Source organism: Cornus florida, unplaced genomic scaffold, assembly GCF_030987335.1.
Source record: "Cornus florida cultivar Cherokee Brave unplaced genomic scaffold, ASM3098733v1 CherokeeBrave_3.0.0_Hap2_Chr11, whole genome shotgun sequence".
NCBI classification, from domain to species: Eukaryota; Viridiplantae; Streptophyta; class Magnoliopsida; order Cornales; family Cornaceae; genus Cornus; species Cornus florida.
The window spans coordinates 17,593,449-17,619,041 of NW_026775581.1; the positions used below are offsets into that span (position 1 = coordinate 17,593,449).

The 25,593-nt window shown below is 38.0% G+C and overlaps 1 pseudogene; it reads right to left on the reverse strand.

Annotated features, from left to right (window-relative positions):
- Positions 1-4,594: 4,594 nt before the first annotated feature.
- LOC132287265 (small nucleolar RNA R71) lies at positions 4,595-4,693 on the reverse strand (annotated as a pseudogene).
- Positions 4,694-25,593: the final 20,900 nt, after the last annotated feature.

Genomic DNA, 25,593 nt, shown 5'->3' on the forward strand with positions numbered 1-25,593 from the left:
AATAGTTCCTCTGATAACATGGCTGAGCAACATAATGTACCAGATAATAATGGTAATGGTAATGGAGAACGGGTTCCACCTGTTCCTCTACAACAACCACAATTAAGGGATCATTTCATTCCTACCACATATACTTCCCCGTCATGCTTTGTTTTTCCGAATGCTGATGCAACCCATTTTGAAATCAATCCTGCTATGATCCAAATGCTTTCTACCTTTCATGGGTATGCAACAGAGGATCCTTATAAGCACTTGGATGTGTTTTTGGAATTGTGTTCAACTACCAAGTTGACCACTCTATCCAATGATTCAGTCAGCGTCTTTTCCAGTTCTCTCTCAAAGATAAAGCAAGAACTTGGTTGCACTCCCTTCCAAAAAATTCCATATCTTCATGGGACATGTTGTAATAGGAGTTCTGGAAGAAGTATTACACTTTGGGTAAAACCACACAAATGAGAAGAGAAATCATGGCATTTTTCCAAATCCCGGGAGAACAGCTCCATGATACATGAGAGAGATGTAATAATCTTCTAAGAAAGTGTCCACACCATGGTATTGCTCAATGGCACTTAATACAGATCTTCTATGATAGTCTTACAGACTCGTATAGAAACATGGTTGATGCTTTTAGCAATGGAGCTTTTCTGCGTAAGAGTCCAGCTGATGCTTGGGAACTGTTTGAGGCCCTAAGTAAAAACTCAGTGCAACATGCTTCTTCCTCTAGGTCTAGGTCTTCACCTGGAATGCATAAGGTTGAAAAAATTTATGAGGTAGATAAATCTAGTGAGTTAGCCGCTCAAATAAAAGCCTTGAACCATAGGTTCGATCAAATCCTATCATCTGGCTTTGCTCCTGTTGCTAATCCGCAAACTGCCTTACCAAAGGATGTTTGTTCCATCTGTGCTAATTCTAACCATTTTGCTGACACTTGACCTATGCTAGGACAATCATCTAAGATCCCACAGGAGCAAGTAAATGCTACATTCTCTAAGCCAGCCTATAATCCTTATTCTTCTACATATAAACCTGGCTGGAGAGATCATCCCAATCTGTCATAGCGTAATCCAAATCAAGGAAATACTGTTTCCCAGTCTCAAGGGCAGTATCAAAATTAATCCAATCCTATGCCACAAAACAATTCATTCAACCAATCTGGTGTTTACCGTCTACCTCAATTTAGGAATCAATCTACTCAAGCTCCTAATCTTCCACCTCCTCTTAGAAATTCTGCTTTTTAGGAACAAGTACTCAATGCCCTTGGTGAAATTAAAGCCAACACCTAACTTCTTAATTCTCATTCTCAAGCCATAGCATAGCTAGAGGTACAAGTTGGGCAAATAACGAGTACTCTATCTTGAAGAGAAAATGGAAAGCTGCATAGTCAGCTAATAGCCAACCTAAAAGGGCAAACTTACATGATTGAAGGAACCAATTCTTCAGGTATTCATCATGAGTAGGTTCAGGTATCTGATGAGCGCTGAAAAGTGCGTATGTAAACCCTTTAAGCTTAGGCATTCTAGTACCTTTATCTATCTTACTTTACCATTTTAGATTGATTTCGTGTTATTTCCATTTTCAGGCACTTATCCCAAAAATAAGCTAACTCAGCCAAATAAGAGCAAAAATGAAGTAATTCTGGGATGAATCAAAGAAGGGGCTAAGTGGAAGCAAAATGTAGAATTCAACATCTTCGATCGATCTCAGATCAAAGTTCGATCGATCCAACATGATCGATCTCAGTACTTCAAGATGGATCTGAGCCATGATGACATTTTCAGAGATCTCAAAGGTTTAATCGATCCAACATCATTCTTCTATTAATCAAACTACCTTGTCCTTATCCAAATGATTGATCTTATCTAGTTGTACCACCCTACCAACCACTTTTGTCCTTTTCCCAAAAATATCTTCTAAATATCTCAGATTTGTTTTTATCCAAAAAGGAGCCGCCATTGAGGATCGATCTAACTTCAGTTCGATAGATCTCAACTATGTTCGATCAATCCAAGTCCAAGGTTCGATCGAATGAACTTCCTCCAGTGTGAAAAAGTTAAATTTCCAGCTAATTGAAAGCTGTCCTTATCTAATCATTGGGGAATATTTTGTGCACGACCCCAGCTCATTTTGTGTGTCACTTGACCTTCCTATATATAGAATATGATGCACTTTTTGAGGAGGATCCATCTATCACAATAGAGACTATTCTTAGGGAGGAAGAAAAAAGGAGAAGGCTAGAGACACAAGCTTGGGAGCTCTTCATCAACCAAGGAGTAGATTTCTTCCATGGAGTTTGCCCTTGAGGGTTGGAGAAGCATTACCATGAGTGGCTAGACATCCTCTTGGGGCTAGAGTTAGCCCCAAGCATGCTTTCTACATCTTGATTTTGTGTACTATTGAGGGATTAGTGTTGTAATACATGTTTTGGCACTTTTATATATATAGATCTTGTTTATTCAATGATTTATGTGGTTTAATACTTCCAACTGATCATTTCATTCTATCCATATGTCTATGTATGCTAGAATAGATGTTCATGTGTTTGTCTCTATTTCTTGTGTTATTGATGCATGTCTATGTTTATTAATGCCATAGATATAGAGATTATCAAAACAAAGTGCTTAATGTAATGCTTTTGTAATTTTCTTGATGGTTCATGCTCATTTCTTAATTGACTGTGCCTCTCCCTTAGCTTAATTAGTTTAATTTCATGTCATTAGCTTAATTGTAGTGTAGTGGTAGTATAGTTGGTAGATGGGCGGACAATCCATACTTGTTGTTTAATGTTCCATACTTTTGAATGCAAGTAGCATATGTCTCTAACCTTGTGGTGTATTTGGCTTGTGAGCTTAATGAAAGGATTAATGACTTGCCAGATATATTGTGCTTTTCACATGCTACTTAGATAATATATACTTAATTGTTAGATATATTGTGTTTTTCACATGTTGCTTAGACAATATATACTTAATTGGTCATCCTTGCTAATTGAATCAACCAAACATATACACACATCAATATTGCAACACATATTTCCCTCATTAGTCACTTGTTAAGGGTGTAGAAAAGTATTATTTGGTGGTGACCTCTAAACCCCAAGATCTCTCTATCTTACTTACTCTTTATTGCATTCAATTATTTAGTTTAATTTGCTTTCTAGTTTAATCAACCAACCAACTATTTGTTTGATCACTCGACCTACTAACCCTAATTGTGATTCACAACCAAATTAAACTCTAATCCCTTGGGACGATCCCTACTCACCCTAACTATATTTTTAGTGAAGGTAGTAGTGGCTTTTATAAATGTAAAACTTGGCCCTCGCCTTAATGCACACTCTTAAGCTTATGGTAGGACGACACACCATAGTTTTTGGCGCCATTGCCGGGGATTAGGCAACGTCGTATTTATGGAATCAATTAGGAATTAGTACTCTTTTGATCGTGTCTTTAATTTGTTTTCAATTTTTGTTACTTATTGTGTTTGTTCTTGATTGACAAGGAGCATTGAGCTAGGAAGTAAGCAAAGGAGCATTCAAGTAAAGGAGCTAAGCAAGCAAGGAAAAATGCTAAAAATTTAAAAAAAATTGCTAAGCTAAGCTATAAATTTGGAGTTGAAGTGCTAAAGGACCTTTGTGGGACTTTCTTTACTCAATCCTTTAGTTAAATCGTCGGCCCACGTGGAGGCTTGTTTTCAAATTCTTAGATAAATCGTGAGCCCGCGTGGAGGCATTCTTAATTGTTCTTTGCATCATTGTTGTTAAAGCATAGGAGTATGGGTTGAGTGTTTGTGGAGGAAGTTTCATTGAATTATTGTGTAGTCGAAGTGCTTGTTCATTCATTGTGTTTGTGTGTTTTATATTGTGCATGCATGGTCGTAGATCACTAAGACCAACTCTTGTCCCTCTTGGTTTGCATCTTGAATCCGTAGTTAGAAATCCTAGGGGAAGAGGAAGTTCTAGTTCTACCCATTCCACTACATTAATGGAAGGCCATAATGAAGACCATGTGGAGGACCTTGGTCACATAGACCAACAAGGTATCCTCCATCCAAATGTGCATCATGAGAACATTCAAGTAACATTAGACATGCCTAAGCCATTCATTCACCAACCATAACAACAACAAGGCCAAGTTCCGTTGGGAATGCCAAGGCCAATCTATGCTCCACCACCTCCCATCATTCAAGGCAAACAAGGTGTCCATGTTGCACCTCAAATTGCTAATCCTCCACTTGCTTTAAGAGGTCATTATGTGCCTAATGAACATAATGCACCCACATGCATTCAATTGCCACCATTTAGAGCATATCACTATGAAATTAAGCCACAAACCATTCAAATGCTTCCTAACTATCATGGACTTCCAAGTGAAGAACCTTACAAGCATTTGGATGAGTTTTTAGAAGTATGTTCCACCGTAAAATATACGGATATGCCAGAAAAGGTCTTAAGGTTCAAACTTTTTCCATTCACCTTAAAGGACTAGGCAAAATATTGGTTTAACAATCTTAGGCCTTTTTTAATCACTTCTTGGGCAGAAATACAACAAGAGTTCTTGAAGAAGTACTATCCAGTTTCTAAGACCAATCCTATGAGAACCTCAATTCAAGAATTTTCACATAAGGATGGAGAAACATTTCATGAGGCATGGGAACGCTTTAATGAATTCCTTAAGAAGTGTCCACATCATGACATGCCCAAATGGTAATTAGTTCAATATTTCTTTGAGAGCTTATCGGACAATTATAAGGGCATGGTTGATGCTTCCATGGGTGGCTCTTACATTGATAGGCATGAGGATGACGTGTGGCGTCTTTATGAGAGCATGAGTGAAAATTCTTTACATTAGGCACATTATCATCCAAGAATGGTAGAAATTCACAAGGTAGAAAGAGTGTTAGCTTACATCAAGTTGACCACTCAAATGAAATAGCCGCTGAAATAAAGTCTTTATCTCAAAGGTTTGATCAATTTTTAATTAACCAAAACTCGGCGAACCAAGTATCTTCCTTCCCTAACCATTCTTATCGTGCATCGAATGAATCATGTATGACTTATTTTAGTGTTCTTCATTCTACTTCTCATTGTCCTCACGGACAAGTGCAAAATGAACCTAATGAACAAGTCAATGCAGCTTTTGCGAACCAAGGGAACAATCCTTATGGTACTCTTTATAATCTAAGTTAGAGAAATCATCCAAACTTCTCTTGGAAAAACCAAGGAGAGGGCTCAAACCCTTCCCTATGCAGTTTTCAAGGGAAGTACATTCCACCTCCACTTCAAAGCCAAGGATCCCAAGGTTATAGACCTTATCAATCACAAGGGCATTAATTTGCTAACTCTCATTTTCCCAACCAATCTTATTCCCAAGGAAATGCTAGAAGTCCCGCCTTTGAAGAAAAAGTTTTGAATGCTTTGGGCACTCTTGAGGCAAACACACAATTGCATCATTCCCACTCTCAATCTATTGCGAAGCTAGAAACCCAAGTAGGGCAAATAGCAAGCACTCTTAATGTACGAGATAAGGAAAAGATACCTATGAATGCCCCACCAAAGCAATAATGTGTTGTGGAAACCCATTCCTCATCAGAAGGCCACACCATTGAGCATGTTAATACGGTGACTACTTTGCAGAGTGGTAGGATTGTGGACAATGAAGAAAGTGAACCGATGCAACCACGAGTTGACACCCGTCCAGTTTCCTATCATATTCCTCTTTCATTGCATATACATGATCCTGTGAATGAGAAAGCTTCAAAATGTGATTTGAAGAATGATTTTGAAAATGATTTGAAGAAAGATTTGCCGAAAAATGAATTTGAAAAGGTTTTGTTGAAAAATGATTTGAAATAAAGTGATTTGAAAAATTCTTGTGTTGAAGAGTTTTCAAAAGAAAATGTTGAAAAAGTTTTTGAGTCAAAAGCTCCATTTCCGGATGCCTTAAAAAGATCCATTTCAAATGACAAGCAAAAGGCAAAAACCAATGTAATCATGGAAATGTTTAGGCAAGTGAAAGTCAATCTTCCACTTTTGGATGCAATCAAGCAAATTCTGGCTTATGCCAAATTCTTGAAAGACTTGTGCACCCAAAAGCGGAAGAATAAGAGCCAAGCACCAAGAAAAGTGGTTTTAACCGAGTAAGTGAGCTCAATTTTGCAACATAACACTTTACCAAAGTTTAAGGACCCCAGTTCACCTACCACATCATGCATCATTGGTGATCATATCATTAATCAGGCGCTTCTTGACTTAGTAGCAAGTGTTAACCTTCTTCCATACTCGGTTTATGTCAAATTGGGTCTAGGTGAATTAAAATCGACATCGGTAGTTTTACAACTTGCCGACCGATCCATTAAGAAGCCTAGAGGTATCATTAAGGATGTTTTGATAAAGATTGACAAATTTTTCTTCCTCGTTGATTTCGTTGTCATTGACACCGAACCGGTCCCCAATCCTAAAAGCCAAATTCCCGTTATCCTTGGCAGTCCTTTCTTGGCAACCGCTAATGCCAACATTAATTGTAGGACGGGGATAATGAAGATCTCATTTGGCCATATGAAGGTGAAGTTGAATATCTTCAATCCCACACTCAGCTCATTTGACAAATATGAAGGAGAGGTTAATGTTGTAGATAAATGCTATGATCTTCAATGTCAAGGAAGTGAGCTTTTGTGTAAGACCAAACCTTCAAAAGGATCATCTTCAACCTTGCATTCTTAAAGTGTTATTTCAAATTCTTGCTTTGAAAGGGCATGGAAGCCTAAAAATTGTGATTGCATTGACAAGGGATCAGAAGATTCTTTTGAGCTAAATTTAATAAGTTTTTCAAAGAACCATTTGTTGGGTGGAGTTCAAAGCATCTATCACCCCAACAAGGAGGGGATGCATTACAAGATCTTTGATACGGGCTAAAAGAGCCCAACGTCTTGATAGAGACGTTAAAGACTAGCACGACATTTTGTAGGGTGTCAAAACCCTATTCCTCCCTCATTTCTATCTTTAATTTCATTTCTAGCGAAGTCTAGATACTTGTTTTTGGTTCATATGCATTGCTAGGAACTGAGATTAGGATTGCATGAGCTTTCATGTTGGAGTTGTGCATTTTGCAAAAGTTCGATCGATCTCAAAGGAGAGTTCGATCGATTGAACTTCTACCTGCATCCAACACTTAGAAAAATTATTGACCTGCATCAACCTGCATCCAAATCACCTCTCTGTCCCATTGTTCGAACTTGTTCTCAGATCGATCATAACTTTTTCGATCGATCCAAACCTCAAGTTCGATCGATCTTGAGTTCCAACACTGAGCCAAATTTTTGAACCAAAAACCTGCATATTTTTGCTCTCTGTCAGATCGATCGAACATTTTGTTCAGATCGATCTCTATTCTTCATCTCACCATCTTTGACTTTATTTGACTTTTTAATTTTCACAAATCCAAAAAGATTTTTATTTTATTTTATTTTATTTTCCAAAAATACAGAAAAGATTTTCTTTTATTTTCTTTTATTTACTTAATTTTTCAAATTAAAGAAAAAAAAAAAGAAAAAAAAGAAAAAAAAAGTGATTTTACTTTATTTATTTCAAAAATCCAAAAAGATTTTATTTTAATTCTTATTTTCCAAAAATCCAAAAATATTTTCGATTTTTCAATTTTAATTTTTAGTTTTTAATTTTTAAAAAAAAAAATTCAAAAATTCCAAAAATACTTTGAAGAAAGATCATCACAGTTCGATCGATCGGAGAATTCAGTTCGATCGATCGAACTGGTCGGGAACAGTTTTTAAAAATAGAACCAGAGGGTCTCAAGATTGATTCATTAGATCGATCTCACCCTCTCTCATTCTCAACCTTGTCCCTCATTTTCTTCGCCACTGTGCATCCACTCATCTTCAACATCATCTCCGGTGAACCTCCTACAAGATCCGGTGAGCGTTGACTTCTTTCTTTTCTCGGATTCCATCACCTCACCCCCTTTGCATCTCCACTTCTCTCTTCATTTGGGGTAAGATCCGAACCCTGTCTTTAAATCTAAGCTTCGAATTGATGCATAAATGTTCTATATTCTAGATCTAGGTTGCTTAAATGTTCAAATCCTCCATTGATGAAGCTTGAAGCATGTTATATATATGTGTATATAGATTTGTATATATGTGGATATATTTTATGTTTTGATTCAATTTGTGGAAGTATAGGCCTAGTCCAGTTACTAAGATTGAGGAATTGTTGTGTTGATGGGCCCACGACCATGTCGTGAAGGCCCCGTGTCATCCACGTCACAAATCTGTGACTTTTTGATTTTAACATCGCACAGTTCGATGGATCGATCTTATTTCTTAGATCGATCTTGAGAGATCGATCGAACTCTATTTTTCAGTTTCTCAGATCGATCGAAGTTTTGAGATCGATCTCACATTTTTTGTGATCGATCGAACTTCACAGATTTCATACACACATTCCATGCATCTTATCTTGTGTCATGCTATCTTATATATGCCCAATGCCTGTGATATTCCACATTGTATGCATTTTATACTCATACTGCTTAGCATGTTCACCTCCTGTCACTTGTATAGATTCATGTCATATATGTTTTGTCTATCTTATTTGACATGCATGTTTCTATTTTGTGCTTTCAATTCTTTATTCTGGCACTGACTCCCCTTGTAAGTTTTAAATTATTTTTCAGGCCATGACTAAGCGCAAGATTGTAGCTCGCGGTCACTATCACCGCCGGGACAAGCACACTTCCGATGCTGAGGCCGGTCCTTCTCATGCACAGGACCCTGCACAGAAGGAGCCATTAGAGCCTACTCCACCTCAGTCACCATCTCATACGGCTAAGGCTGAGCATTCTCCATTTCCTTCTCAGGCTCAGCCTGCGTTTACACCATCTCCATCTCTTCCACCACACTAGCCACCTCAGCCAGCTCGAGAGCGTGACAGGCCATTGCCTAGTTATGCATAGATGTCAGTGGCCCATGAGTCAGTTTTTTACACAGATTTCTTCTCCAGATCGGTATTGACCTGATCAACTTATGATGATATTATCCGGAGGGGACTTGCAGCTATTCTTACCCCAGTTACTGAGCCAGTCTACCCGCGGCAAGTTCGAGTGTTCTTCCAGAACCTCAAACCATCCCCGCGTACCACGGCATAGCTGGTCACTACCATATATGGCCACCAGATTTCTATTACTGTGGACACACTAGCCAGATCATGCCATTGTCCACACCGATGCCCTCTAGAGCTACAGGAGCTTTATCCAAGGCTATACAGGCCTTCTTATGCTAACATGGCAGTTTTCTTGATAGGTCACTGTGCCGATGGTGAGACTTTCACCACCTGCACTTATCTTCCAGATAACCTATGGTTCTTTGATTCCGTTCTCTTTCAGAACATATATACGGCCAGGCATAAGATTCAGCGGCGAGGAGACTATCTGACAGCCCTCTATGCATTCTACATGAACCACTGGGTATCTATCTCCGCACTCATCTGGAGCGTGATGAGGAAGCTCTACGATGAGCATATCAGCAAGGAGAGGCCCAAAAGGGCTAAGTCTCTCCCATTTGGCCACCTCATCACCCAGATCCTGCTTGATCAGCGCTATTCTTTCCATCCACGGGAGCACCCTGAGAGAGGTTCCTGTCACTTATTGAAGAAGGACTGGGACAAGAGCTATAATGCTATTATTGCTCGATTACAAGAGGATGAAGCTCAGGAGGCAGAGGACTTAGATTTGGACGATTTAGAGGCTGAGGCCCTAGCAGCAACAGCAGACCCGGTAGCGGACGACGCACCAGTTGATCCGGCTGTCGAGCGTATGGATATTGATTTAGAGCGACCTACAGATAACGCAGAGCAGGACTCTCCAGCTGGATCACCCATTCATGTAGAGGAGCAGACTTAGGATCTTTCTTCTGATTCATCCGTACCTGAGGCTCCTAATCAGACCCCCGGCTTTGGAGAGCATCTTCAGGCTCTGGAGGATGCAGTGGTTGCTATCAAAGCTGATACTACTGTCATTCGAGCCGATGTTGTGGCCCACTGAGCTGATTTTGCTATATTCCGTATGGATGTCATGACTGCACTCCGAGAGTTATCTCACGATATCCGCGGAGCTCGCCCTGCCAGTCCTACCCCACCTACCTGAGATTCTCACTCGTTCTATCTCTCTATACTCCATCTCTCTGATTCATATCCATTACTTTCATTACTGTATATTATTTGCAGCCAGATATATCGGCTTTAATCTTTTGATGTACTTTACACTTTATTTTCTTTATATATATTTTTTACTGTGGATGTCATCTATTATGCTTTTATATCTATCTGTTTGACTCCATCAGGTGCATCCAATGACTAGGTGCGCTTATTCTTTTCACTCATTTTTTATTTTTTCATTTTTTTTATTTTTAAAAGGATCAAAGATAAAAGTATAGTGCAATGTGTTGATCTATTAAGCTTTCTAGTGATTCATGAGGTCGAGCGTTAGGTCACTGACTCCTAAACCAGATAGCTTTAGGGCATTAGGCATTCAAATACCCCTACGGACTTACAAACTCAAATCAACTAGGCTACAAATCAAGACAACAACCATCTAATCATTTCCTACTTCTCACCTTTTTGGGAGAAATCCTCATTTTTATTGCCTTTTGCTTCCCTTTTTTTTTTTTTTTAATTCAATTATTAACCTAGAGTTTGGGCCCTCCACCTTTCGGCGCGAGAAGTTCAGTGCTTGATGAGGCTAGAATCCCGGCTACTTAGTGAAAAGGGGTTGTTATATACCTTTATCAAGAATGAAAGCTTTCAATGCACTACTAGCTCAATTGGGATATAACCAATTCAATAGTCAACAAAGCATGTACCCCACAAATGAATGCTAGTGTGCACCAGTGCTAGTGTAGAATACTAGAATGAATCTCAAAACAATCACAAAATCAAGATGATGTGGACCACAAATACAAGCAAGATAGCAATCTTTCAAAAAATTTACTCCTAAATGGCATTCATAAGGCATGCAAGGAGTATTGGACTCTCAAGTCAAGCAATTTTTAAATTTTAAGCAATATAGTCCTCAAAAGATCAAAATCATAGCTAGGTATGGACCAATCATAGAATTATCCCTCAAATACACAAGTCATGCTAAAAATTTGAATTTAAAACTAACACTGTAGAGCACCATTCCCCCCAAACTTAAATTGCATAATGTCCTCAATGTGTAAAGAGAATAAAGGAAAGAGTATACCAGTGCAACTAAGCAAGAATGATCGGGACTAAAGTATCCAAAGTGGGTGGCATTACCCTCCAAACTTGGGATGAACTATGGTCCTGAAAATTGGCACTTAGATAAACTTATCAGATAACAAAATGGGATAATCAATGCACAGTGGACATGCAAGTGTAAATGGGATAAACAGATAACGAAATGAGAGAGGTATAAGGGTGGTCCTGGAAATTGTGTAGCACTCTCTCACTGAAGTCACTGTGATGCACCTGATGGAGTCAAATATACAGATATGAGAATACAAGCATATGACATCCATAGCAAAAATAGATATATATAAAACAGATAAAATGCATGTACAACAAATATATCAAAGCCGACATGCCGGCTGTAAAAATAATACAGTGGCAATAATAAAGTATCAAAATGAGAGAGGGATTAAAAGATAGAAAAGACTGGGAGCTCAGGAAGATGAGGTAGGATGGGCAGGTCTGGCTCCGCGGATGTCTCTGGATAAATCTCTGAACATGGTCGCAACATCTGTGCAGAAGGCAGCAAACTCAGCTCTGTGGGCTATGAGGTCAGCTCGGATGGTAACAACAGCATCCTCGAGCGTCTGCAGACGTACTCCAAAACTGAGGGTCATATATGGAGTCTCAAGCATAGATGAATCAGAAGAAAGCTCCTGAGTTTGCTCCTGCTCATGAATGGGCGACCTGGCTGGAGAGTCCTACTCTACATCGTCTGTAGGGCGCTCTAAGTTGATGTCTAAATGCTCGGTAGTTGGATAGACTAGTGCATCGTCCACTGCGGGATGTGCTACTGCTGCCTCTGCCGGTGCCTCTGCCTGGGCCTGTGCCTGTACCTGTGCCTCCTCCAGCTCCAACTCTGCTGCAGCCAGTACCGCGTGGTCCTACAACCTAGTAATAAGGAAGTGGTAGGTTTTGTTCCAGTCCTTCCCAAGGAAGTGACAGGAACCTCTCTCGGGGTGCTCCCGAGGATGGATAGGATAGCGCTAGTTAATGAGAATCTGGGTGATGAGGTGGTTAAAAGGAAGAGACTTAGCCCATCCGGGCATCTCCTTGCTGATGTACTCGTCATACAGCTTCCTCATGACGCTCCAGATGAGCGCGGGAATAGACACCTAGTGCCCGGTGTAGAAAGAGTAAAGGGCTGTCAGATAATCGCCCCTCCTCTGAATCTTGTGCCCCGCTATGTATATATTCCGGTAAAGGACGGAATCAATAAACCATAGGTCATCTAGAAGGCATGTCTGGGTGGCAAAAGTCGCGCCACTGGCATGGTAACCTGTAAGGGAGATTGCCATGTCGGTATATGAAGGCCTGAATAGCCTCGGATATGTGTCCTGAAGCTCTGAAGGACATCTATGTAGACAGCAGCAAGAGCGGGCTAAAGTGTCCACTGTAATGGTGATCGGATGGCCATCGATAGAAGTGACCATCTCGGCTGTGGTACGCGGCGATGGTCGGAGGTTCTGGTAGAACAACTGAACCAGCCGTGGGTAGACCGGCTCTGTAATGGGGGCAAGAATAGCGGCTAGGCCCCTCTGAATAATATCCTGGTAGGTGGATCGGGTCAGCACCGATCGAGAGAAGAAGGCCGTGTCAAACTCTGACTCATGGTCGAGTGTCATGTATGCATATCGAGGCGTGGGCCTATCACGCCGTAGATGAGCTGGCTGAGCAGGCTGAGGTGGTATATGTGAATGCTCAGCTCCAATCTACGGTGGAGATGGTGATGGAGTGAAAGCAGGATGAGCCATAGAAGTGGATGGTATGTGGTCAACCTCAGGCTCATGAGATGGTGACTGAGGCGGGGTAGCCTGTGCTGGCTCCCGCTGTGCATAAGAGGGCTCTGCGGGCTCCTCTGTCCGTGGCCTAGTATAGCGGGTGGGCCCGTGTTGCCTATTGGCAACGGTCTTCCTCTTTACCATGGCCTGCAAAAAGAAAAATAAAAACTTACAATGGGAGTTAGTGCCAGAATAAGAAATTTGAAAGCACGAAATAGAATCATGTATGTCAAGTAAACTAGACAAAACAAATATGACATGAATCTATGCAAGTGGTAGAATATGAAACATGCTAAATAATGTAAGTATGAAATACATCCAATGTGGAGTATCACATGCATTGGGCATAGATATGATAGCATGAACATAGGAGATGATGAATGAAGTGTGTGTGTGAGATCTGTGAAGTTCGATCGATCATACAAAGAAATGAGATCGATCACAAAAGTTGGATCGATCGAAAGTAAGTGAAATCGATCTCACTACTTCGATCGATCAAAGACATGAGTTCGATCGATCTCTCAAGATCAATCGGAGATACTAGTTCGATCGATTAAACTGTGCGACGATGAAAACCCAAAGGTCACAAATCTGTGACCTTGGAAGCATGGGGCCCACACGAACGTGTTCGTGGGCCCATCAACACAACAAATAAACAATTTCTAACACCCAATCATGGCCCATCCTTCCAAATCGAATCAAAATACAAAAATATATACGCATATATACAAATATAAACAAATATATACAAATATACTTCAAGCTTCAACCATGGAGGATTTGATCATGAAAATGACATAGATTCGGCATATAAAGCATAGATGCATGAGATTGAAGCTTGCAATCAACTATAGTACTTTGGATCTTACCTCAACCGAATGAGAGAAGTGGATGCAAAGAGGGGGTGAGATCCAAAATGCAAGAGAGAGAAAGAGAGTCAAAGCTCACTGTGTTTCGTCGGAAAACACGCCGGAGATGATGAAGATGGTTGAGGCTCACAGCGGCACAAAGAGGGATTGAGGGATAGGGTTTGAGAGCGTTGGATCGATCTAAGGTATCAATCTAGACACCCTCGGTTCTATTTTTAAAAACATTACCGACAGAGTTCGATCGATCAAACTAAACTGTGATCGATCGAACTTTGATGAATTCTATTCAAAGTTTTTTTTTTTTTTTTTTTATCGAATAAACACTTAATAATTAAAAATTAATTAAGATATTTTGGGATTTTTGAAAATGTAATAAAATAAAATAAAAATAAAATAAAGTAAAATGAAATAAAATAAAAAAAATAAAAATGAAAATATTTTTGGATTTTTGAAAATTTGAAAAGTCAAAATAAAGTTAAAATAATGAAATGAAGATTGAGATCGATCGAAACAAGAGTTCGATCGATCAGATAGAGAGCAAAAATATGCAGGTTTTTGGTTCAAAAATTTGGCTAAGTGTTGGAACATGAGATCGATCGAACTAGGAAGTTGGATCGATCAAAGAACTTTCAGATCGATCTTGGAATGTTTCGAACGATCAGATAGAGAGCTGAAATATGCAGGTTGATGCAGGCTCAAATTTTTTTCTAAGTGTTGAGTCATGAGATCAATCGAACTTGGAAGTTGGATCAATCGAAGGTCTCTTGATCGATCTCGGAGTTGGTTCAAACGATGGGATAGAAAGGTGATTTGGATGCAGGTTGTTGCAGGTCGAAAAATTTTCTAAGTGTTGGATGCAGAGAGGAGTTCGATCGATCGAACTCAAGTTTGAGATCGATCGAACTTTGCAGAATGCTCAATAATGACATGAAAGCTTATGCAATGCTCACTAAAGTTCCTTGAAATGCATATGAACCAAAAACAAGTATCTAGACTTCGCAAGAAATGAAATGAAAGATAAAAATGGGGGAGGAATAGGGTTTTGACACCCTACGAATGCTTTCGCTAGTCTTTAACGTCTCTAGCAAGATATTGGGCTCTTTTAGCCTGGATCAAAGATCTTATAATGCATCCCCTCCTTGTTGGGGTGATAGATGCTTTGAACTCCACCCAACAAATGGTTCTTTGAAGAACTTGTTGGATTAAGCTCAAAAGAAGTCTTTGGTCCCTTGTCTATGCAATTACAACCTTTGGGCTTCCATGCCCTTTCAAAATAAGAGTTTGAAACAAGACTTTTAGAATGCCAGGTTAAAGATGATCCTTTAGAAGTTTTGGTTTTACACAAAAGCTCATTTCCTTGGCATTGAAGATCATGACATTCATCTACAACATTAACTTTTCCTTCATATTTGTCAAATGAATAGGGTGTGGGATTAAAGATATTCAACTTCACCTTCATGTGGCCAAATGTAATCTTCATTATCCCTATCCTATAATTGATGTTGGCATTAGTGGTTGCCAAGAAAGGACGGCCAAGGAAAACGGGAATTTGGCTCTTAGGATTGGGAACCAGTTCCGTGTCTATGACAATGAAATCAACCGGGAAGAAGAATTTGTCAATCCTTATCAAAACATCCTCAATTATACCCCTAGGCTTCTTAATGGATCGGTCGGCAAGTTGCAAAACTACCGACGTCGGTTTCAATTCACTTAAGCCCAATTTGACAAAAACCGAGTATAGAAGAAGGTTAACACTTGCTCCTAAGTCAAGAAGCACCCGATTAATGATATGATCACCAATAATGCATGATGTAGTGGTGAACCGGGGTCCATAAACTTTGGAAGAGTGTTATGTTGCAAAATGGAGCTTACTTGCTTGGTCAAAACCACTTTTCTTGGTGCTTGGCTCTTGTTCTTCCACTTTTGGGTACACAAGTCTTTCAAGAAATTGGCATAAGCCGGAATTTGCTTGATTGCATCCAATAGTGGAAGATTAACTTTCACTTGCCTAAACATTTCCATGATTTCATTGGTTTTTGCCTTTTGCTTGTCTTTTGAAATGGATCATTTTAAGGCATCCGGAAATGGAACCCTTGGTTCAAACACTTTTTCAAAAATTTCTTTTGAACTCTCTTCAACACAAGAAGTTTTTAAATTATTTTTCAATAAAACCTTTTCAACATAATTTTTCAAAACTTCTTTTTCAAACATATCTTTTAAAACTTTCTCATTTACAAGATCATGTATATGCAATGAAGGAGGAATGGGATATGAAATGAGATGGGTGATAACTTGAGGTTGTACCGGTTCACTCTCTTTATTAGACATTCCAACTTGATTGTCTACAATCCTACCACTCCGCAAGGTAGTCACCACACTAACATGTTCAATGGTGTGGCCTTCCGATGAGGATTGGGTTTCCACAACACATTGTTGCTTAGGTGGTGCATTTATAGGCATCTTTCCTTTTTCTCTTGCATTAAGAGTGCTTGTTATTTGCCCTACTTGGGTTTCTAGCTTTGTAATAGATTGAGAGTGAGAATGAAGCAATTGAGTGTTAGCCTCTAAAGCGCCCAAAGCATTCAAAACTTTCTCTTCAAAAGCGGGACTTCTAGTATTACCTTGGGAATAAGATTAGTTGGGAAAATGAGAATTAGCAAATCGATTCCCTTGTGATTGATAGGGTCTATAACCTTGGGATCCTTGGTTTTGAAGTGGAGGTGGAATGTACTTCCCTTGAAAATCGCCTTGGGAAGGGTTTCAGCCCTCTCTTTGGTTTTTCTAAGAGAAATTCGGATGATTCCTCCAACTTGGATTATAATGAGTACCATAAGGATTGTTCCCTTGGTTCACAAAAGCCACATTGACTTGTTTATTAGGTTCACTTTGCACTTGTCTGTGAGGACAATGAGAAGTAGAATGAAGAACACTAGAACAAGTCATACATGTTTCATTTGATGCATGATGAGAATGGTTAGGGAAGGAAGATACTTGGTTCGCCGAGTTTTGGTTAATAAAAAATTGATCAAACCTTTGAGACAAAGACTTCATTTTGGCGGCTATTTCATTTGAATGTTTGACTTGATGTAAGCCAACATTCTTCCCACCTTATGAATTTATACCATTCTTGGATGATAGTGTTCTATGCAAAGAATTTTCACTCATGTTTTCATAGAGACGCCACACATTATCCTCATGCCTATCAATGTATGAGCCACCCATGGAAGCGTCAACCATGCCCTTATAGTTGTCCGATAAGCTCTCAAAGAAGTATTGAACTAATTGCCATTTGGGCATGTCATGATATGGACACTTCCTAAGCAATTCGTTGAAGCGTTTCCACGCCTCATGAAACACTTCTCCATCCCCATGTGAAAATTCTCGAATTGAGGTCCTCATGACATTGGTCTTAGAAACCGGATAGTACTTCTTCAAGAACTCTTGTCGCATTTCTGTCCAAGAAATGATCGAAAAAGGCCTAAGATTGTTAAACCAATACTTTGCCTTGTCTTTTGAGGTGAATGGAAAAAGTTTGAGTCTTAAAACCTCTTCCGGTATGTCCGTATATTTTACAGTGGAACATACTTCAAGAAACTCATCCAAATGCTTATAAGGTTCTTCACTTGGAAGTCCATGATAGTTAGGAAGCATTTGAATGGTTTGTGGCTTAATTTCATAATGATGTGCTCTAAATTAAGGCAATTGGATGCATGTAGGTGCATTATACTCATTAGGTACATAATGGTCTCTTAAAGCAAGAGGTGGATTAGCTACTTAAGGTACAACATGAACACGTTGGTTTTGAATTCCTTGTTTGTGGATGGGAGGTTGTGGAGCATACATTGGCCTTGGCATTCTATATGGAACTTGGCCTTGTTGTTGTGATGGTTGGTGAATGAATGGCCTAGGCATGCCTAATGGTACTTTTATGTTCTCATTGTGCACATTGGAATGAAGGATACCTTGTTGGTCTATGTGACCAATGTCCTCAACATGATTATCATTATGGTCATCCATTGAAAGATTGGCTCTATTTGAACTTCCTCTTCCCCTAGGATTTCTAACGATAGATTCAAGATGCAAATCAAGAGGGACAAGAATTGATCTCAATGAACGACGCCCATGCATGTACAATACAAAACACAACAAACACAAAGAATGACAAACACTATGCCTTCACAACAATGTAATTAGACTTTTTCCATAAATATTTAATTCATACTCCCATACTTTAACAACAATGATGCAAGACAATTAAAAATAAGCCTCAACGCGGGCTGACGATTTAACTAAGGGATTGAGTAAAGAAAATCTCACAAAGGTCCTTTAGCACTTCAATTCCAAATTTTAAAGCTTGGCTTAGTAATTTTAGAATTTTTAGCTTTTTGTGTTCTTTGCTTGCTTGAATTGAATGCTTGATGGCTCATTTGCTTGCTTCCTCTCCAACAATGCTCCTAGTTAAGTAAGAACAACACAATAAGTAACCAAAAAGAAAAATAAAAATAAAGTAAAGACACGATCAAAAGAGTACTAATCCTAATCAATTCCACAAATCTGACGTTACCAAATCTAATCAACAAATCCCCAGCAACGGCACCAAAATTTGACGGTTCTTTGCGAGGCTGTTCCTACACGCCAAAATTGATGTGGTGAATGTGCGGTTCAAGAAAAGCCTTTTTGGTCAAGTTTAAATTTATAAAAAGCACTACCACCACTACTACTAACGTAGCAAGAGTAAGTAGGGATCGTCCCAAGGGATTATGAGGATCGAGCAATGTCGTGGAATCACAATTAGGGCTAGTAGGTCGAGTGATCAATAATTGGTTGGTTGGTTGATTAAAGAGCAACTAAATTAAACTAAGTAATAACAAAAGAGTGCAATTAAGAGTAAGTAAGAGAGAGAGAGATCTTGGGGTTTAGAGATCACCACCAAGCAATGCATTTCTATATCATTGACAAGTGATTAATGAGGGCAAATGGTGTGTTGCAATATTGGTGTGTGTGTATTTAGTTGATTCAACAAGCAAGGATGACTAGTTAAGCATGTATTGTCTAACCATCATGTGAAAGGCACAATATATCTAAGCAATGAAGCATATATTGTCTAAACAACATGTGAAAGGCACAATAAATCAAAACAAGTCATTAATCATTTCATTAAGCTCACAATCCAAATACAACACAAGGATAGAGACATATGCTAATTGCATTCAAAAGCTTGGATCATCAAACAACAAGCATAGATTGTCCTCCCATTTAACACTACACTACAACTACATTACATCTAAACTACTAGCATGAAAATAAACTAAGGAAGAGGCACAATCCATCAAGAGATAAGCATGAACCATCAAAAGAATCACAAAAGCATTCTTTAAAGCACAATGTTTTGATAATCTCTAAATCTATAGGATCAATAACACAAAATCTAGAGACAAGCACATGAACATCTATTCTAGTATACATAGACATATGGATAGAATGAAATAACCAATTGGAAGCATTAAACCACATAAATCATTGAATAAACAAGATCTATATAAATCAAAATGTCAAAACATCAATTACAACACTAATCCCTTAATAATACACAAGATTAAGATATAGAAAGCATGCTTGGGCCTAACTTTAGCCCCAAGAGAATGTCTAGCCACTCATGGTGATGATGCTCCAACCTTCAAGGGCTAATTCCATGGTTAAAATCTGCTCCTTGTTGATGAAGAGTCTCCAATGGTGTCTCTAGCCTCCTCCTCCTCTAAACTTCCTCTCCAAGAGACGATATGAAAATAATACTTGCTCTTTTTTTGTAAAAGTAATCCTTATCCTTATATAGGTAGGTCAAAATGACACCCAAAAATGAGCTGCGGTCGTGTACACAATATTCCCTAATGATTGGATAAAGGACAATTTTCAATGAGATGGAATTTTAACTTTTTCGCACTGAAGGAAGTTCGATCGATCGAACCTTGAACTTGGATCGATCGAAAGTAAGTGAGATCGATCAAACTTAGGCTGGATCGATCCAACTGGCTGAGCTTTTTGGAAAAAAGACAAATCTGAGATATTTATGGGAAAAGGACAAAAGTGGTTAATGGGTGATACAGCTGTGGATAGGATCAATCATTTGAATAAGGACAAAAGTGTTCGATCGATCGAAGGATGGTGTTGGATCGATCGAACTTTTGGAACTTTATGCTTTTGGGTCAAGGCTTGGATCTATCTTGAAACGCTGAAATCGATCATTGTTTGATCGATCGAACCTTGAACTTGGATCGATCGAACTTTGCTGCTTGCCACCTTGGGCTTCATTTCCTTCCCTCTTTCTCCACTTTGCTCCTTACTTTGTTTAATCATAGAATTGCTTCAATTAAGCTCTTATTTGGCTAAGTTAGCTTATTTTCGGGATAAGTGCCTGAAAAATGAAATAATACGAAATCAATCTAAAACGGTAAAGTAAGATAGATAAAGGTACTAGAATGCCTAAGCTTAAGGGGCTTAAATACGCATTTTTCAGTGCTCATCACTCGTAGGAAATGAGCATGCATCGACTTGATTTCTTACTGATTTTTACATTAAAATGAAACAATTCAAAAGGGTCATGCCACCTAACATCTATGTCAAAGGTGAGACTGAAGGAGGATCCTAAGCTACCTTAAATCATTTTTACCATAAAACGCATCCTTATGCAATTTCCACAGCATAGGAGCATGTTATACAAAGCAACAAAATATAGATTCTCAGAGTTTTCAACTTGAAATCTAAAATGCGAAAAACAACTAAAGTGGTTTATGCTACCTAACGTCTATGTTCCAATTGAATTTATAGGATCATTCATAAGCTACATTTGAACAATACAACATAATGTACTTAACAACATCAAAGTTTACAATGATTCATCAAAAATCATAAAACATAAATGCACTTAACAACATTAAAAGCATGCTATGATTCATTCAAAATCATAATGCATAAATATACTTAACAACATTAAATCGCCAATAACCAAAACCACAAGTCACAATTAAACATTGGTTGTCAACTTGAAATTGAATGCGAAATCAAGTAGAGGGAGACTTGGACATCAAATCTTGGATAATGCCAAGAACTATGGTTATTCAGGGCATTAACCCATTGGGAATACCACCCTAAATGCACACTATAAATGGGGAGAACTCATACCTCCCGCACTGGAGTCAAACTCTAGCCATGTCTCTATAACAATGTCCTAAGTGACTCCAAAATAAATAAGTTAACAAATTGTATATGTAATATATATATAAAGCACGAAAATACATTCCATACACAAGTATGTTTAAACCACACAATACATGCTCTAAATCCACAACTACTATAGGATGACAATGTCGAATCTTAAGAGCGCGATTCGTTACACGCTGTAACAATGTAATCCAATATTGAAAACATAAACTCATGAATTCATTACAAGTCTAAATCATGCTTTAAACATACCACCAATATCAAACTCATGATTTAATCAATAGGGTAATAGAAACAGAAATTAATTAAGTAAACTAATTAATTTCTCTAGGTTTCAAATCTCAATCAAATGATTCCCAATTAATATATGTTAAACAACATAGCATGGTCATTACATATATTTATTCATAATCTTAATTAGGCCAATGGAACAATAAGGTAGAAATTTAATCAAATCATGATAATTAAATCCCTAGATTCTAAAGCAACTTCAAATGACCCTAAATTAACATATGCTAGTAAACAAGTCCTAGTCATCATAAATGTCAAGTTAAAAACTCAATTAAACCAATGAAACCTTTAAATAGATTTTAATTAATTCTTTTAATTAAAATCTCTTGATTTTCATACTCATCCATATGCTCTCAAATTAAAGTATGTTAAAGAATATGCTAAGACTTAATTTAAAAACCTATTACAAGTTAATTTCACGCAAGGTACATCCATGAGAATTAAACTTTTACCAAAGATAATAATTAAATAAAAAGTGCAACTTTTATTCAAATAATTCCAATTTAATATATGTTAACAAACATATCAAAGCCAAATTTTCTAGCGTGCCACAATTTAATTCTAAGTTATATATCCACATGAGAATTAAATCTTAACCATACAAATTAATTAAATTAAATTCTAGATTATGAACAAAAGCATGCATACAAGTTGTATAAGCATCAATAGCATGAAAGACAACAAAAATATAAACTATAACATCCCCTACCTTCATTTGAGATGAAATCTCAAATTCCCACAGAAATGAAACAGCTCCAAATCCGATGAAACTTCTAGGTTTTGTCAGGGACAACACGGTGATCATAAAACTCCAAAGAGGACATACCAAAATCCTAACTTGGTCTCAAACTCGAACTCAAAAATGGCCAAAAACGGATTCTAATAAGGGCAAAAGATGCGCATAGTCAAGACAAACATAAAATACAAAAGCACTATGACTTTTAAACAAATGGAGGAAGTCCAAAACAAGAGAGAGAAGGTGGTAGCCCCATGGTTTTCCATGGCTACCGGCTAAGAGGGAGGAAGAAGTTGGAAAAAGTGATTTTTCACTTTAAGACATTATATTTAGAGTAAAACCCTAAAAGTGCCCCGAATGGGTCCCGCCGGGTCCGGAAAAGTGGAATTTGAGCAGACATGCTCAAACAGAAAAACTCTATGAATGAAAAGAACCAAAATGAGAAAAGATGAATAATAGAAGAAACGGCGTTAAAAACTGAGTCCCGAGCAGAAAGATATGTCCCGAACAAGTTTGGCGGCAACTAGGGTCAAAAACCCTAAAATGGGAGAAAAATGACCAAAAGGAAATTCTATGAGTACACGACTCGACAAAAAGTGAAAATGAATCATATACAAGAATCCAGGCTTAGAACAAAGCATTTAGCAATAACTTTCATTAATTGCACAATGGCCCCTCCAAAAAGTGAAAACTGCACTAACGACCCAGAACGAAAATATCTTCCAAAAATATTTTCTTAAAAACCCCTAAAATAAAATATCTTCAAAATATATTTACGAAAAACACCACAAGAAAAGAAAAAGTTTCTGAAGAACTGTGCGTCCATGCCCCTATGGACACCGGGAGCAACCAGAGTACTTTTCTGCAAAAGTAAAGATACGTATTTCGTGGAAACCACTTAGAATGAAGATACGTGAAGTCAAAAATCAACTCCAAACACAAAAAGTGAGGTTGTGCAAAAAAAGTGACAAATGGGGAAAAGACAAAATAGGGAAAAGACAAAAAATGAATAGTGCCAAAAAAATAAAAATGTGGAAATGACGTGGTCCTCAAAGGAAGTTGTCAATCGAAAGAAAAGAGTCTCAGAAATCATTCCAGAGCACTCGAGATGATACTAAGTGACGAGAAACTAAACTAAGAAAAGAAAAGATCAACGGAAAAAAATATCCCTGAAAATCTAAGAAAAGAAAGGAAGGAAAATGACCGGGTCATTACATGAAGAAAATTAGTTTTAATAAAATTTACATTAGATAGGAAATTCATTAATGCTGAATTTCAATAGGAGCAATATCAAGAGTTTAGGATTTGGTATTTTAAGGAGTTTGATAAGGAGCAATTACTGCTTTTTAAAACTCAATTTTATGAGTAGGTTTAAGAAATAAGGGCAGTTATACCCTTTATTTCTTGGTTTTGTCTTACTGATCATTTCATTATGAATTTAAATATTTTGGATGATTTTTTAAAGACATGGCCTACAAAAAAGGATAAGGTTATCCACTCAGTCCATCCCCTTACTGAAACTCTACTTTTGAAAAAAGTAAAAAGTGATACTGGTTCCAAAGTGGAAACCAAGCTTATAGCCAGCCATCTTTTATTGACAAAGCAGGTGCTATTGTCAAAGAAGATATATATAAAGTATATAGACAGAATAATTATACAAATGTCTGTATGCAAAGAATAGGTTCTGTAATTACCCGATCATTTTCCCTCCTTTCATTTTTCTCAAATTTTATGGATAAATTTTTTTCTGTTTAATTTTCTTTTCCGAGTTCTGTTTCTCGTCACTTGGTGTCATCTTGAGTGCTTGGAAATGGTTTCTGAGACTCTTTCCTTTGGATTGACAACTTCCTTGAAGGATCGAATCATTTTCACATTTTCGTTTTTTTTACACTATTCACCTTTCATCTTTTTCTCGTTTGGCACTTTGTTGGCACAACCTCACTTTTCGTGTTCAGTTTTGCTTCCACTTTTGCATGCACTCATGATATATGATTTTTTAGAAACGTGTATTTTTACTTTCCTAGATATGCATGCCATTAGTGCACTTTCTTCCTTAGGGGTATGGATGCACACTTTCTTTGGAAACTTTCTTGCTTTAGGGGTTGTTTCTGTAATTACTTAAAGTAATTATTTTTATCTTGAGGACCACTTTGCAATTAAATTTGCAAGATATTTAGAGGAGGTACCTACTTGCAAATATTTTTAGGCCACTTTGGGATTTTTGCATTAAAGTGGGGTCATTGTGAAATTACCAAGACGTGTGTGTTGTGAGACAGCCCAAGTTTTGTAAACCCGGTGCATTAGTGATGACCAAAAGATGACCCGATAACGGATCCAAAATACAGAAGTAAAAGGTGAAACAATGATCTCTAGAGATACAACGTATCTCTAAGACACTAATGTAACCCTCAATGAGGTCACAGAACCCAAAGGAAAATAAATGTGGAAGTGATGTTTCAAAAACGGACAAAAAGGATCCTAGGGGCAAAATGGTCATTTCCAAGGTAAAAGTTGGTACTACCGAGTACACCATTGGAAAGACAACGAAAAATTAATAAACTTAGACTTAATAATCACTTGATTCGTAGTCCGGACGAAGAAGATATGGCTAACTGAAGAAAAAAGGGCAAAAAAGTCAAAATGGTCAACCTTAGGTCATCTAACCAGTTATGAGACCTTTCTAATCAGTTAGGAAGCAAAAACTAAAAGTTTGTATGCTAAAACTTGTTAATGGAATGTAAAGAAGCTTTAGGCCATGTTGGTGCATCTATTTTATCATATTGCATGTACTTACATACTTACTTTGGCAAACAATACCTTCCTTGATGAAACAAAAACTCTAAGTAGCATTTTTAGGGAGTTTACCCTATTCTGTTTCAGGGGCATTTCAGGTATTTCACAATGTATTTTTTTTTTATTTTTCCTCACGCGTCACATAGAAAACTCAATTTTGAGAGGGATTTCTTCTTTGTGTTTTTCCAGAAAACATCATCTTGGTCCTCAAAAATTAATATTTTTTCGGAAAATCCTTGCTGCCAGGTTTTGCAAAGTTTTAGTATAAATGTAGTTGCTACTATACATCGACTTTTTTTTGAAAATCGTCACAACCGATCCAAAACTTCCGGAGGTCTTGTGGGTGTATTTTAAGATTCCATTTTCAATTTAGGCAATTTAAAAACCTCCCGAAGCCCTATTTCCAAAACTTGGGCAATAGCGCGGATTATTTTTTTCCTCTTGACCTGATTTTTTTTGGGGGCATTCTGGGCATTTTACAATGCATTTTTTTATTTCCGTTCGTGAGCGGGGTAGGAAACTTGAATTTAGGGGGGATTTCTTCTTTAATTTTTTCCAAAAAAGTCCGTTTAGATGCCCGTTTTTACTCTCAGTTGCAGCAGTAGTGGGTTGACGGCACTGAAGCTGTCACGGCCTTCGTCGGGCCGC